Here is a 16,869-nt window from a genome sequence, read left to right as displayed (position 1 = left end):
ACGTAGTGCTGGGCACCCAGGAGGAGGTAAATGAGTATGGGTGAACACTCGCAATAAGTAAAGCCGACTGCTTCGAGCGCCACTTTCACCAGAATTCTAGGAGGCAACCGAAAGGGACCAATAAATTGACTAATTTTTGTGATTGAGGATTCCTGGGTACTGCATTCTTGTGCTCTTTGGGATGTGTTGAAGTGTGCGTAGTTTATGAATCTTGACACACAAGGCTGTGCAGGCAGGACTCCGAATTAATAATAATTTGCATCAGAGCCTGCAACTGTTATTAAATTCACATAACCAGAAACTCATGTTACTTTAAGTGCATGGGTCTTCCGTCCTCTTCGGCAATGTGCACATGACAATTTAGGGTATTTCTTCACCGGAGGTTTTACGGTTAAGAATGGGATCAAGGTTGATGGTTCCAGAAAGCGCAAACTGGTTAACCGAGAATCGAATTAACGCTCACTTTTCTTAGTAAGACGCCAAGCCAGAATCAGACTCTCGCTCTAGATCAAATCCCGCGCTCTTCTTACCCTCAAACTGCCTCCATCTCCACCCCGCCCCCTTTAGATACCTATCTGTGGTGGGCGGGGCAGAGAAGAGACGTTCTCGGCTCCCCCAAATTGGTTATGTCTGCCCCGAGTTTTGGTTTCTCACATTTCAGCAAACACTGAGAAAACAAAAATACTACCGAAAACCACCGACCAAATGTCACTGAAGCCGCACACGCGGGAGAGAAGAAAGCAAAACACGAAGAAAGGCGCTGGTCCCGCAGCCACGTGAGGTGGGCGATTCCAGCTGCCCTCTCAAGTGAGGACTTCAACTCCCGGCTTGCCCCTGGGCGGTTATTCTCCCAGGACTACAACTCCCAGGGTGCTGCGGGCGCGGCCGCCGCAACCTCCCACTCGGCCGCCCGCCGCTGGTCCCGCCCCTCCCCCGCCCCTCCCGGTCGGATCGGCGTGCGCCTGCGCACCGGAGGCCGGAGGAGTCTTACCCTAATGTAAGATGGTGGCCCGTCTGGCTGTGGAACCCACCGAAAGCTGAGAGTCTCTCTCTCAGCCGTAAAGGTCGGACTCGCTGAAGCAATCAGGCTCGGTTCTGAAGAGTTTTTCCCCGACACTCGTTCAGTGGTCTCTTGTGAGGACACGGCAGTGCGTGGAGTCGGCTAAGGGAAAAGCGAGGCAAGGCAGGCGGGTGAGTCTATGCGGGGTTGGGCTTAGGGGAAACCCGGGGCTGACCGGCTACGAGAGAGCGGAGGCTTCGCTGGGACTGTGCAGGCCGCACCCCCCTTTCTCCCCACCCCCCGCCTCATCTTCACCCTCCTCCTCCTCGACCTTCCTCCTCCTTCTCTTCCTCCCTCTCCCCTCTACGCCACAGCAGTTACCACCAGGAAAAGGGAGCGGGGCAGGAGGCAGCGCGGCGGCCAGCGCCGACTCTCTTTCGAGAATTTCTTCTATTGGGGAGCCGAGGCGGCTTTTGGTTCTCAGCTTTCCCCCACATTTTTCTAGGACCAGGATTCTTAGGTCTCAGTCCTCCTTGTTCCCCAGCTCCCTTTCCCCTCTCTGACGTCCTTTCCTGCTGGCCCCGGTCTCCCAAGACCAAAGCCATCACTTCCACGCTGACCCGTGTTGCTGCTGCTCGTTAAACCCACTGCTCATTGCCCACTCGTCCTGCTTCTTGTTTTTTGCTCCACTGCTACCGCTCTGGAGTTAGCCTTTGCCCCCCTCTGGTGCTTGCAGTCAGCCCCCAGTCTCCTTGCCAGGCTGGAGCCTCTTCCTATTTGCAGTCTTTTCCTTTAGCCACATCTGTCATCTTAAAGCTTCCCCTAAGTATCTAGATTATGCTGCTGCTCCTCCTAACCCACCTGTTTCTCAGTCTTCTTGAGAATTGTCCGTTCCTCCCCTCTTTCCTATGCAGATTATTTCAACACACATTTCCAGAAAAAGGGATGCCCCGAGTTGGTCCTTGAAAAGTAAAGGAAGTTGGTAGGTGAATGAAGTGAGGTAGGATACTATTAAACGTTATGAGTAAAGATTTTTATTCACGCGACTCAGGAGCCTCGTTTTGCTTTCAGAGATCTATTTGTCGATTATTTGCTCTGTTGGGACTTGGCTGCTCCCTTTCCCTTTTTTCATTTTGGGCCTTCTCGCCTTACCAAGTGTTCTTCTGAATTGCCTCCCCTCAGGACACTTAATGGGTCTCCTGATTATAAATATTAGTCTAAGCATTTCAAAATATGATAAATCTGGCATACACTCACATTATATCTGTAAACTCCACAAGCAAATATAAATGATATTTTAATAATGTGTGTTACAGATCTCTTTTATCTTAAGACTCAATTATTGACTGAGTTATTATATTGATGTTCAGCTGAATTGATGACATTTTGTTTATGGTTTAAATGGAAATTTCCTCCAGCTAACATCAGATTTACTTAGTATTTTTGGATTTAGGAAGTTTTCTTCTTTGATATTTTTAGGGTGGTAGCTATCTGAATAAATTGTCTTGCAAAAACTTTAGGTATATAGGCAAAAGAAAAACATTTTGTTTTGGAAAACTTAAATCCCTTATATTTTTTCTATAGAAAAGAAGGGGGCTGGGAAAAGATATCACAAAGCTGTGCATACATGTATATTTAGTGGTACTGTCATTGTTATTTACAGTAAAAAGCAGAAACAGAAGCAAGAAGTGGCTTATGATATGCATGTTTTAGTAAAAGTAAAATTGAAATGTGACTAACGGCATAATGGGAAGAAAGAGCCTTTGCTACAATAGAGCACTTTGAAATAAAGAATTACTAGAAAAGCAAACAAGATTATCTAGATCAGATACACACACATCAAGTTTGAACATCAACAAGACATTGTGTTTTTAATATATTTGTAAAAATCTTTAAAGTTATAATAACAATATTATGCAGTAATCTCTCATTGGCAAAAATAACATCTTAAGTGTAAATTCAAATACACTTTAGTCACTTCTGCACATTACTAGATTATTATAATCATGTATTTTGCATGTGAAACTTGAGTATCATCTTACATTTGAAGTTATAGTCCTTGAGTGTGAAAAATAGTCTTTTTTTAACCAGTATAAACTAAGGTTAGAAAAGCTGTTTATAGCTGGGTGCAGTGGAGCACACCTATAATCCTAGATACTTGGGAGGCTGAGGCAGCAGGATCACAAGTTCAAAGCAAGCCTCAGCAATTTAGTCAGACCCTAGCTAACTTAGCAAGACCCTGTCTCAAAATAAAAAATAAAAATGGCTAGGCAGTCCTCATACCAAAAAAGAAAAACTGTTTATAAAGCTTATTTCCTTTCAGCCACTTAAGTCCCTGTTTGAAGGAACTAAATAAATCCTTACTTTCTGAGAATTGGAAGCAATTTATATAGCAATCCCTGTCCTAAGTTATAACTTGAAGTTTTGAAAAAAGTGTTGCTTCCATTTAATTCATCAGGAGCAGCAAATTTAATAACTACTCTTCGACTCCAGGTAAAAAATATACATTGTTGGAAATGCTTGCCACTTTGAACAGTTCTAACATAGGTCTAGAAATCCTTGGCAGTTATACTTGGCTGAATCCTAAGCAATGTGTTCTAAGGAGAGGACTGTTTGTCTGACGGAAGGGGATGAATGATTTTAATACATGTTTTCTTTTGTAAAGGTACTTGACTCACTAAATATTTTCTTAAGTAATTTTTCCTTTTCCATACTTTTTGCCTATAGACATCAAATTTTTAGTTTCAGCCCTCTGAAGTCAAAATGAATTTATTAGGGATCTTTAATATGTCTAAAGAAGATATATAAAGTGACACTTTGATAGGAAGTAAGAAGCTGAAGCTTCTAAATATTTTTGTATGGTTTAAGATTTTAGTTGTAACATCAACATTGTAGCTTCATACTTTTGTGATTTCTTTTGATAATTTGGAATACTTTATGTCAGTTCAGTAGTTGAATTCTTCAAATGAATAGATTACTTGTAAAGGTTTTAAACATGAATTGCTTAAAGTTGTCTTTCTATAAAATTTGTTTTTTGAAATTATATAAACAGATCTTTAATTCTACTAGGATGAGACAGTTAAATGGCAAAATACAAGAAAATAAAATGATTTTGTAATGCTCTTCATCTTCAGTTTAAATTGGAGTACTAGCAATAGTTCATAATTCATTATTTGTAAAAGAAAGAAGGAGTCGCTTAATGATGAACTACTAGCATTAAGAGCGTTTTATTTCATTAATTTATTTTTGTGATGCTGGGGATGGAGGCCGGGGCCTTGCACATACTAGGCAAGTGCTCTCAGGGGAGTATTATTTTTAAAATGACTTTATATGTCTTGAAAGAATGAAAACTAACTTCTCAGTTTAAGCAGTTTGGTTTTAAGAGTCTTCCCTTTCTACTCCTCCTTATTCCCAATTTTAAAATGAAGCTGTAGTCTTCATTTTAATGAATTATTTTATGTGACTGCAGAGAATTCTTGATTAATTTATTTATACTCAGTCTTTTTGTTTTTATAGTCTGTATAATTGGGAGGGAAAGTTTTAAATGGAAAACTTCAGCCTCTGCTGAAAATTGAGTTGGTTCTTTGTCAGTACCTATAATTTTGTGTTGACTTCTAGTGAAAGAAGTTACATTCAGCTCATTTGGTTCTGAAGAAAACAGTAGGGAACTAGGTTATAGAAGATTTTGCTGTTCTAGAAACAGTATAACTAGAATGTACTACATACTTTTCTCAAAGGATTTCTTAATCTAAATGGAACTTGTAAATGGTTTTCATCCCACTGGAATAGCAGGTATTTGATAAAACTTGTTAACACATTCTGACATTTTACAAATTTCATGTTATCTCAGTTATTAGGAAAAATCTACATATATCAATTCTTGAACAGAAAGTAGCAATATCCCTGATAATTTCAAGGTTTCATATTTTTTTCCCCTCAAAAGTTCAGAGTACACAAATGATAAAGATAGCATAATTTACTCAGTTATTTTTGTAATTCAAGAAAAGGAGATAGGTGGGACTTTTTAATCAGATATAATATTATTCTAAAAGTATTCATCAAAATTATTTTTTATCCTGTTTTTTGGACTTCTTTACTGGAAAAGATTGATAAAATTCAAAATTTTCAAATGTAATATAATCTAGTGGGTTTTTTCCACACGTTTATGATTCTTTATTATTTAATCAGAAAGTTGATTATGGAAAGTTCAACACTCTTTTGGCCATGTGTATTTTATTTTATTTGCTGCTGGAAATCAAACCCAGGACCTTGTGCTTGCTTATAGAGCTTGGTGGAGGTTACTTCTGAGCTCTTACCTTTGCTATATTCTGAGTCCTTCTTAAATTTTAGTAACATGTTTTGCTTTTTTATCAGCAGAGGAAAACCTGACTTAAAGGTAGTACAAATATAAGGCAGTATGAGTATGACTTTATTTTACTTCTGTGAAGTTTGTTTGTTTTGTAGTACTAGGGATTGAACCCTGGGGCACTCTACTACTGAGCCCAGTCTTTTTTTTTTTTTTTTTTGATACAGGGTCTTGCTGAATTGCTGAGGCTGGCCATGAACTTGGGATCCTCCTGCCTCAGCCTCCCAGTCTCTGGGATTACTGGCATTAGCCAGTGCATCCGGCAGATATTGATTGCATTTTGAATAGTAGACTGCAGTATCAAATGGGGTGGAGCATTCCTTCTCAGCAACAAACAGATACATTGTCATTAAAACAAATAGCTGGAATTTCTTAAGCATGTTTTTCAGTCCTTGGAATACCAAGAAAGTTATTTTCAGATAATTTAAGAACCTATTAATTCCCTGTTAGGGCATCAGGTGTCTTCAGATTGTGAATCTGCTGAAATAACATTGGCTGATTTGGGTTATTGAACATTTTTTTAAAAAATATTTATTTATTTTTACAGAGACAGTGAGAGAGGAGAGAGAGAGAGAGAATTTTTAATATTTATTTTTTAGTTCTTGTCGGACACAACATCTTTGTTGGTATGTGGTGCTGAGGATCGAACCCGGGCCGCACGCATGCCAGGCGAACGCGCTACCGCTTGAGCCACATCCCCAGCCCCTGGTCTGCAGTATTTTGAAGCAAGTTCTGGTCATCACATTGTTTTATTTGTACTAGAACTCTTTTGTTAAAATATCTTGACTTTTTAAATTAGTATTGTTCAATCAGTTTTTCAAGTAGTCTGAGTGCTTGTTGGAAAATGATGTCACTTTTCATAATAATGTAACTAGCACTCTTCAAGCAATATACACACAATTGTGATACTTGTAGTTTGAGTCCTTGTGTCAGGTTTTCTTCAGTCTCTAAGTTTTAGGAGTGAGGCTTCCTGGGGAATGTGGGACTTGAATAAAGAATATGGACTATTTGTATGGCAGTGCATCTCCAGAGGAACATTCCATACATTGCACGTGGGGGATGAAAACACAAGCAAACACTTGGTGGTGGGGACCAGCATGATGTGAGAGGGATGTAAGAAGTCTAATCTCGTAGAATAAAGTGTTAATTTTTGGGAATTGTGGCAGAGTAGTTTGTAAAGGAGGATAGAGTTAGATTATGAAATGTGTATTCAGAGTCAGTTAGAATTTGATCTGCTAAATAATAAGGAGCCAGAAGAGACTGGTAGTTGTGAAAGGTAACATGCTCAAGGTGTTTTTTTAATAGAAAGATTGCTCTTTCAGTAGTGTGCAGCATAATTGGGGGTTGACAATTGAGTTTTGTTTGAAAAATTGAAGACCAGGCCAACAAAGTAAGGAGCCATTCTGAGAGAAATAAGGGTGGTTCTTCTACAGGATTAGGCAGCTAATTGATTCCATCTTTTCTTCAGCTATATTCAAAAGTGACACTAAAGTTTTAAGAGTAGATAATTGAGAAAATGTGTTCATTTATCTTTGATGGTAAACAGCAAATTTTTACCTCCTTGTTTTGAGACAAGTTCTTCCTATATTGCCCAGGCTGGCTCTGAACTCCTGGCTCAAGCAGTCCTTTAGCCTTAGGCTCAAAAGTAGGTTGGGACTATAGGCATGTATCACTGTGCCCCACATAAAGCCCAGTTTTTGGAAAGGAAATGATCCATGATTACTCAAGTATATTTTACTCAATGATCCATGATTACTCAAAAAAATTTTAATAGAGAATAGGTATCAGTCTTTCAAGTATTCATTTATTGGGGAACAACTACTTGGAAAATAATGATTATCTTTATTAAGTGATATAGTAAGAGATAAGACAGACCTCATTTGTGAAAGAGGAATTGATGCCTCATCTGTTTTACTCTGTGTTTTACTGGTACAGAAGGGATCTTAGGAGACTTCTTATTTGAATAATTTTAACCAGTAAATGTTATTAGATATCTTTAGAGTTTAATAATGGCCTGCTTTGAGCAGAAAGAATGATAGAAAATTCTGATAAAGTAGGGCATTAAATATTGTTAGCTCCAAGCTCCCTTAACAGTGGTTAAGGTTAAGTCAGTAGGCTTGCCAAAGAATGAAGGGACATTGTGATATGAGGATTTATTTGATTTACTTTAATACACTTTGTTTTGCAGAAGTAATACCTTTTAAAAATCTGATTAAACATTGGCCATATTTGTTTGAGTTGGATTTTTTTGTTTTTAAAGTTCTGAGACTCATAGAGTTATTCTTTGTTTTGGTTTGTTGACCCTTCAGGAAGCTAACTTTCTTCATCTTTTGGGTATTTCTGGATAACATGATTTTATATATATATATGAATATTTCACATTTATTTTAAAACTGGGGGATAAAGATTCTTGTTTATGGCTTTGTAAATGGTGGATGAATAGTACTATATGGCCATTTATTTTTTTCCTGCTTCCTTCAGTATCTCAGGATTCCTCCTCTACTATATTTAGCATGTGGATCTCAAAGATTCTTAAAATTGAGGCCGAAAATCTCTCAAGCCCTGGATATTTACAATTTTAAGGTTAAACAATTTTACCAATTATTTTCTTTCCTATGTTATAAAAGTTAGGATCTATCAAAATGCCACAGGCCTATTCTTACTTGGGAAATATTAGTAATCATAAAAACCATTGTTTAGTTTTGTGCATTATTGAGAAATATAGGTTGGACCTTCTTTTCCCAAGAATCTTAAATGCGGGGCTGGGGATGTGGCTCAAGCGGTAGCACGCTCGTCTGGCATGCTTGCGGCCCGGGTTCGATCCTCAGCACCACATACAAAGATGTTATGTCCGCCGAGAACTAAAAAATAAATATTAAAAAAAAATTCTCTCTCTCTTTAAAAAAAAAAAAAAGAATCTTAAATGCTTCAGAATTTGAAACTTGAGCACTAACATTACAGTCATGAATGGAAAATTCCATACCTGACCTCATGTGACAGGTTGCTGTCAAAAGCCAGGCACACTAAAATTAAAATTTTATTGTGTAAGATTACCTTTAGTATATGTGTTTAAGGTATATATGAAACATATACAAATTTAAATGAATTTGTGTTCAAACTAGGGTCCTGTTGTCAAGATGTCTCATACAGATATTCCAGAATCCAAAAAACAAACAAACAAAAAAAAACTTGAAATACTTTCATTTCAGAGAAGAGATACTCAGCCTGTATTCTGTTTTTCAGTGACATTCCCTCTATCTTCATCTTTAGAGCTCCTTAATCTCTGTAATGTGACAGGTTTATTATTTTGTTTTGTGTGGTACTGGAGATAGAGGCCAGGGCATTCTACCACTAAGCTACATAGCCAGCCTTTCTAAAAATTTTGTTAAATTTTGAGGCAGGGTCTAAGTAGCTGAGGCTGGTCTCAAGTTTGTGATCCTCCTGCCTTCTTAGTTGCTGGGATTACAGGTGTGCACCACTGCTCCCAGGATGACAGAGCTTTTTTTTTTTTTTTTTTTTTTTTTTTTGTACCAGGGATTGACTCAGGAGCACTCAACCAATGAGCCACATCCCAGCCCTATTTTGAATTTTATTTAGAGACAGGGTCTCATTGAGTTATTTTGCTGAGGCTGGCTTTGTACTTGGGATCCTCCTGTCTCAGTCTTCCAAGCCACTGAATTTTTGACAAAATTCTTTTACTACTTAGCTGTTCATGTGTCCTATCAAATAAGTAGAATATAAATATATTGCCTTCTCCTTGGGGTTTGTTTTAATAGGGGCTTTAATGTATTTATTTTGGATGTAAGATCTGAGTTAAGATATCCTTTGTGCAGGAGAATCTTGAGAAGGATTATTCTGCTCCCACGGTATATTGGAGGGAAGTAAATATCAACTGTGCTGTATAGAAGAGCGTTAGTATTTGAGAATATCTTCAGTGGTAGCTGCCCAATGTAGTCTCCCCCAACCCCAAATATTTTTATTTAATTCTTTTGTTATAGTTTGGATGTTGAATGTCCCCTAAAGACCCATGTGTTAAAGGATTAGTCTTCAGAGTGATGCTACTGGAAGATGGTGGAACCTTTGAGAGGTATGGTCTTATGGAAGGTCCTTAGGTCATTGGGGACATGCCCTTGAAGGGGATTGTGGTACCCTGGACTCTTCCCCTTTTGCTTCTTGACCACGAGGTAACTGATTTTACTCCTCCATATGCTTTCTCCTCCGATTGCCATCCAGTATCACTAGAGGCCTAAAAGCAATGGATCCGCCCAGTCATGGACTGGGACCTCTAAATCTGTGAGTCCAAATAAACCTCTTCTCTCTCTTTTTTTTGTTTTAATATTGTTTAGTTGTCAATGGACCTTTATTTTATTTATTTATATGCAGTGCTGAGAATCAAACCCAGTGCCTCACTCATGGTAGGCAAGTCTCTACTACCGAGCCCCAGCCCATTCTCTTCTCTTTATAAGTTAATTATTGCAGATAGATTGTTTTAGTGACATAAAACTGATTAATACACCATTGAAAGTGTGGAGCTACTTATAAAAGCATCACAATGGGTGGCAGTGGGTGAAAGAAGGAGAAATTGCTTTATGATTTAAAATCTCTTCCAGATGGTTTGGGAACTGGAGACTAATTTGAATTCATCTCAGATTATTAAAGGTTTATATACTTTTCATTCATACAGTGGTTGGGATGAAGCTGGTTTTGTAGAGTGTCCTTAGGGATGCCTTGTTAGCCAAGAGGGTAGATGCTTATATACCCAGGAAAAAGGAGGAGAGGCAGCAAATAAATACTTCAAATTTTATTAATGGTTCCTATGTACTTTTGTGTAAGTCATCAATAATACTGTTTTCCTTTGCTGCCTTTGTCATATACTTAGGTTTTCTTTTTTTTTTTTGTCCCTTTTTCTGATTTACTTTAGTCCTTTATTAAAGATATATAGTCTCATAAGAAAGATGGTGTTATAGCTCTGGCCTAGCATGCACAAGGCCCTCGGTTCCATCCCCAGCAAAACATGGGTGCGTGCATGTGCGCGCGCGCGCGCGCGCGCGCACACACACACACACACACACACACACACACACACAGTCTCATAAGAAGTAAATGTGTCCTTAGGCAAGCAGAAAGTGTGTAAATGTATGAATGAGAAAGGCATGTGAGGTTCCTATCTCTGCTGTAGGTTTTCTTTTCTAAGTTCACCTGTTATAATTATTTGTAAAAAGCCACAATTTTTAGTCTTTTCCAAATCAAACTAGAGTCCTTTTCCTGGCCTATGCATTTTAATCTATTTTTCCCCCTTTTTTTGGTACTGGGGATTGAACCCAGGATTGCTCAACCACGGACCCATATCCCCAGCCACTTTTTTTAAATATTTATTTTTTAGGTATAGTTAGACACAATACCTTTGTTTTATTTATTTATTTTTGTGTGGTGCTGAGGATCAAACCGAAAGCTGAGCCACAACTCCAGTAGGCCCCCTCCGCCCTCCACTTTTTAAAATGTTTTATTTAGAGACAGGATCTTGCCGAATTTCTAAGTGCCTCTCCAAGTTGCTGAGGCTGGCTTTGATCTTCCTGCCTCAGCCTCCTGAGGCACTGGGATTACAGGCATGTGTCACCTCACTGGCTTAATCTTTCTATCTTAAAACCTGACGAATTTATGTCCTGGAAAGTATGGGAAGATTGGAAAGAAAATGATAGTATGGTGCTCCCAGTCTGCAGTGTTAGTATTGTTTTATGGAAGAACTTCTGCCTTTCATTTTAATTTTTATGTAATCAATTAAAATAATCTAATAGGCAGAGGGAAGGGAAGGAAGGAAAGGAGGAGAGAAGTGCTGAGGAGTGATATTGGCCAAATTATATTGTTATATTGTGTGCATGTACAAATATATAACAACAAATCCATTATTATGTCAACTATGATGCACCAATTAAAAAAAGTAACCTAATGAATTCTCAGTGAGTCCTTAGAAACTTTTTTCCTCTCTTTTTGGCAGTACTGGGGATTGAACCAGTGTTGTTCTACCACTGAGCTACATCCCAGCCCTTTCTATTTTTTTTTATTTTAAGATAGGGTCTCACTAAGTTACCCAGGAGGGCCTTGCAATCCTTCTGCCTCAGCCTCCTGAGTTGCTGAGATTATGGGTGTGAGTTATTTATTGGTACTTTTTGGAAATTTCTTGCTTGTACTAAAATTTTATTTTTTGTTATTTTGGACCTAGTCCTAGATATAAATTTTGCTTCCAAAAGTTAAAGTTGGTAATCTTTTTAAAGTAATAATCTTCTCTGCATTGTATTCAAATCTTTCAATCCCTGATGAAAGCAAGGATAAGAATAAAATAGTATGGGCTGGGAATGTGGCTCAGGCGGTAGCGCGCTCATCTGGCATGCGTGTGGCCTGGGCTCGATCCTCAGCACCACATACCAACAAAGATGTTGTGTCCGCCGAGAACTAAAAAATAAATATTAAAAATTCTCGGGGCTGGGGATGTGGCTCAAGCGGTAGCGCGCTCGCCTGGCATGCGTGCGGCCCGGGTTCGATCCTCAGCACCACATACCAACAAAGATGTTGTGTCCGCCGAGAACTAAAAATAAATATTAAAAAAAAAAAAATCTCTCTCTCTCTCTCTCTCTCCTCTCTCACTCTCTCTTTAAAAAAAAAAATTCTCTCTCTCTCTCCTCTTTCACTTTCTCTTAAAATAAAAAAAATAAACTTCATTTAAAAAAAAAGAATAAAATAGTATAGAAATGCTAACAGAAAACATTTGTTAGTCCTGTGTCACAATGCATTTTAATTAATTTATTTATGCCTAATAAATATTTTCAGCAGATTTGGGGGACTCTTAAGTAATATGTGATATATTTGTGTTTATAGTTTTTTTGTTTTTTAAACTGGGCTACATCTCTAACCCTAGATTGCTTTCTACTATATACTATTAAATTCTATAATTTCAAAAACTTGGCATGATTTTAAAGGAAATGTTCACCATTTGGAGTAAAGGACTAATTGAAATAATTTCTTTTTGTAGTTGAATATAGTTTTCAATAGTCTGTAGTTTTTAGTGTAAACCCTTTGAACTCTTCTTGTTTTTATTTATTATATCAGCTGGGAGTATGGGTGGAACCAAATTCCCTGAGTGTGAATCTTGGCTCTGTCACTTACTGACTTTCAGACCTATGACAAGTCACCTCACTTTCTGGGCCTGTTTTTTTTTTTTTTTTTTTGTAAAAAGACCTGTCTTGTGTTGAATAAAGAGTTAAGGGGCTGGGGATGTGGCTCAAGCGGTAGCACACTCGACTGGACTCGACAGGCATGCGTGCGACCCGGGTTCGATCCTCAGCACCACATACAAAGATGTTGTGTCCGCTGAGAACTAAAAAAAATAAATATTAAAAGATTCATTCTCTCTCTCTCTTTAAAAAAAAAAGAGAGTTAATATATGTAACTGCTTAGAATAGTGTTTGGTGTGTAGCCCTGTAGAAGTATATGTATTTACCGTTAACACACATTTAAAGTCAAGAAGCATTCAATTTTTTTAGTTTCTTCACTTTTTTTCCATGAATAGGAGCTGGACAGACATGTTTCATTAGTTTTTCGACCAAATGGAAATATATGCACTGTGTTTAAGGGGTAATCAAAAGACTGGCCTGCCTGGAATCCTTTAGAATCAAGGAGTAATAGAAAATGAACTGGATAGATATGATACAAATGTTTTTTTTTTTTTTTCCCTTCTTCTTTGTACTGGGGATTGAACTCAGGGGCACACAACCACTGAGCCATATCCTCAGCCCTGCTTTGCATTTTACTCAATGAGTTGCTTAGTGCCTCACTGTTGCTGAGGCTCCTGTCTCGCCTCCTGAGCTGCTGCTTTTACAGGCATGTGCCACCATGCTTGGCTGGAGTGTTTTGAACTAAGGCAGAGAAATGTAGTTGTGGTTGATAAAAGGGAATCATTGCGAGTTTTTTGTTTGTTTGCTTTAATTCAAGGTTTTTAAAATGTTATTTAGTGGAAGATAATTTTTTGTTTTGATATGTGCTAAGGCAAGTGCTCTATCACTAATGTATACTCTCAGCCCTGGACAGTGGTTTTGAGTATCCTTGTTAGCATAGAATTTTTTTGACTTTACATGAACAAAGGATTCCTTTTTTTTTTTCATTTTATTTTGGTCTGTTCTGTCAAAAGTGATCCTGATAGATAGTAGGCACTCAATAAATGTTCATTTGGTACACAAACCTGAAAAGATACTGAGATAACAGAAAAAGTGTCACTCCTTAGCACTCCCCTCTTCCTTTCCTTCCTTCCTTCCCCTCCCTCTGCCCATTAGATTATTTTAATTGATTACATAGGACCCAAACTAAACTTTCAGGGTCCCTATCTTTCAGAGGTAGGAAGTGAAAAAGGTATTATTAAAGGAACAATTAGAGAGGTAGAAGGAAAATGGAAAAGTTTAAGTCTTGAAAAGCAAAGTAGGAGATTTTTCCATGAGAAAAGTCAGAGAGGGGCAGGGGAAGGGGAGGAATAGGAAGACCTGGATTGTGTTGCTTGTAGGTAGCCAAGGAAGTTTCATGAAGGAAAGAGGCTGTCATAACATTTAAGAGGAATAAAGATAGTTTAGGATTGACTTGGTGGGAAAATCATTGACCTTTTGAGCAATTTCAGGACCAGGAAAGAAAGTATAAAATCAGATTGGAGAGGTTAAAGAGGGTACAACTGGAGACTGTGCTAAAAACTGTTCAGTCGAGAAAATGACTGTAAAAATGGCAAGAAAACAAATTATAATAGCAGTGTTCATAGTTACTGTATATGTACTTCATGAGTTTTGTTTTTTGTTTTCTTGTTTTGGGGCTTGAAACCAGGGGCACTCTGCAACTAAGCTACATCTCCAGCCATTTTATTTTGAGACAGGATCTTGCTACATTGCTCAGGCTGCCCTGGAAGTGTGATCAAACTACTGCCTTAGCCTCCAGAGTAGCTGGGATTATAGGTGTGCACCATCATGCCTGGCAAGAGATTCTATTTATTAGAAATGAGAAAACTTGAGGCAGGTTGTGCTGAATGTTCTTAATACAGAAGATGTATTATTATATATACCGTTCCACAACTCTGCCCCTTGCTAATTATATGATTTTGGGAAAATGTAAATTTCATAGATCTGTTGTAAGAATTAAATTGTTTAATCTTTTAAAAACAAAACACTGCTTGACATGTGGTAAAATATTAGGTAAATGCTAGCTGTTATTATCATATACTGCTGAAATAAGGTAGAATGAGATTGAAGGCTTGAAGGGAAAAAAATAGGAAAGAAAGAAATTAATAAAATTATTGCCAAGTAGTACAAGAACTAAATGAAAAGGCCTTAGGGTCTTTTCTTAAGCTGTTCCCTCTGACTGAATAACACATTTAAAAATATCTATGTAACTGTCTCCTTGGGATCTTTGTTGGGATCTTTGTTCAAAGAATCCAGTAGGACAAGAATGTTTGTTTTGTTCCCTGATATGCTGATGTACTTGAGAATTTAGGAATAGTACTTGTCACGTAATAGATGGTAAATATAGTCTTCTTTTTATAACTTTTTTTTGGTACTGGGGATTGAACCTAAGGGTGCTTAACCACTGGCCCACATCCCCAGCCTTTTTTTTTTTTTTTTTTTTTGAAACAGGACTCTCTTAAGTTTCTCAGGGCCTCATTAAGTTGCTGAGGCTGGAATTGAACTTGGAAACCTTCTCCTGCCTCAGCCTCCCTAGTAGTTGGGATTATAGGCATGCAGTACCACACCTGGCTAATATATTCTTTTTGAATGAATAAATTAATTATTCTGCATTGAAGTGGGATGGTTGGGAAACAAATTAAAATGCTTGTAGTACTTTTTTTTGCGAAGAGTCAGCTTTCCAAGATTGATATTACAACATAGAAGTTACCCTTCTCAAACACTTCCTTTTTACTTCAAATGAGTTTTCTTAAATTTATTTTAATACTGATTTTCACTTGGGAAACCCATTTAGCTAAGGAAGGGAAAATGTAAGAATTAATCTTTTTTATTTTGCTATAGTTATTAGCTGATAACAAGTTTACTTTTGAATGCTTGATACTAGACATTTTTAAAAACTTTTTTAAGTTAAAAATGGACACAATATCTTTATTTTGTTTATTTATTTTTATGTGGTGCTGAGGATTGAACCCAGTGCCTCACACTTAGGAGCAAGCCTCTAGAGCCACAACCCTAGCCCCTAGGCATTGTTTTAACACTCTTAATTAGTTTAAACAAATTCTGTAACAAACAACTTTCCAGGAACATTAGGTTTCTTGCAGCCACCATCAGGGGTCTTTGCACTGAGATTAAGAGTATGCTTCCCCATATTGCTATCCTCCACTGACAGGATATCCAGATATCCCATTTCTCCCTTTAACATTTATAGCCTTAACACCACTATCTGCCTGAAGTTCACTAGGACTAATTCCATTATGTCTTTTATTTCTTTTTATGTTAGCTACTACCAGTCTCCTGGGTAACATTTCATGTTTCACACTTTAATTTCCACAAAGTTCTGCACATTTCTTATCTTTTTTGTTCCCTTCCAACTCTTGGAATCTTACACCATGCAACCTAGTAGAATTCACAGCCTATCATCAGCAAAATCCTATATCCTTGTGTTTTCATTTTCAACATTTCCTCTCTTTTCTACTTTCCTTGGAGCATTCTTTCATAAAAAATTAGTAGTTATCTGTGGGGATCCTATGCACTAAGGCTTAAAGCTACATTTCCCCACTCTGACCTCCTCCATTAACAAAAATCAAAGGAGAGCCTGGTTCTGCTGAGCCTAAAGTAGGACAGATGTCTACCATTCCCTTCTTCCTAAAATTTCTGTTAATAAGTTATATTGCCCATAAACCTTATGTTTGCTGGCATCTGTATCATGGATTATTCCTTCTCTTTTCTTGACTTAATTTATCTCCTAGCTCAACTGTCATTCTTGCTAACATATATATCTTTAATTCTGGGCAATTTTAGTATGTCATCAGTGGTCCTTCAAATACTGTGTCCTATTAAGTTCTAAACATCCTTTAATAATCTTGATCTCCAGTGTTTCTCAACCACTCTATAGTTGTTATTTTATGTAACTTAAACCTCTCCATGATTTTCATGCCATCCCCTCTCTTGACTGTCATCTAGTTTTTCAGCTCTACCTGGTATTCCAACTCAACAATCCTTTACTGTTGCTGAGACCTCCCGTCCTCTGATTTTATTTCTTTTTCACTGTCCTTTGCCTCCTTGATTTTCTTTCTTCTCTCCTAGTCTAGAAGATACTCCATAGGTAGTTACATTTGTTCCCTTTCAGGTGCCCTCGACTCTCTTGCTTAGCCTTTCTTGCTTTTTTGTATTTAGTGACTAAACCTAAGTTTTAAATTAGTTAAATTAGCCTTTTGAGCACTACATGCCTACATCAGTGCAGCTGAAAGTAGCTGAAGAAAAATAGAACTGTGATGACTCCTCTCACTTTAAAA

General features: G+C 37.8%; 1 protein-coding gene across 9 annotated transcripts in view; it reads left to right on the top strand.

The window, feature by feature from the left end:
* Positions 1-959: 959 nt before the first annotated feature.
* CNOT4 (CCR4-NOT transcription complex subunit 4) overlaps positions 960-16,869 on the top strand; it is a 133,643-nt gene continuing 117,733 nt past the window's right edge. For 7 of the 9 annotated variants that reach the window (XM_081287943.1, XM_081287941.1, XM_081287942.1 and 4 more), the window contains exon 1: positions 960-1,191. The gene's annotated coding sequence lies outside the window, so the exon portion shown is untranslated. Of the gene's footprint in view, positions 1,192-1,914; positions 2,001-16,869 lie in introns of all 9 variants that reach the window. The other 2 variants (XM_081287940.1, XM_081287939.1) reach the window with 2 other exon arrangements.

This window comes from Spermophilus citellus (assembly GCF_964194105.1).
Source record: "Spermophilus citellus genome assembly, chromosome: 3".
In the NCBI taxonomy this organism is placed as follows: domain Eukaryota; kingdom Metazoa; phylum Chordata; class Mammalia; order Rodentia; family Sciuridae; genus Spermophilus; species Spermophilus citellus.
The sequence above is the reverse complement of the archived record's forward strand: the minus strand, read 5'-3'. Positions and strand labels throughout refer to the sequence as shown.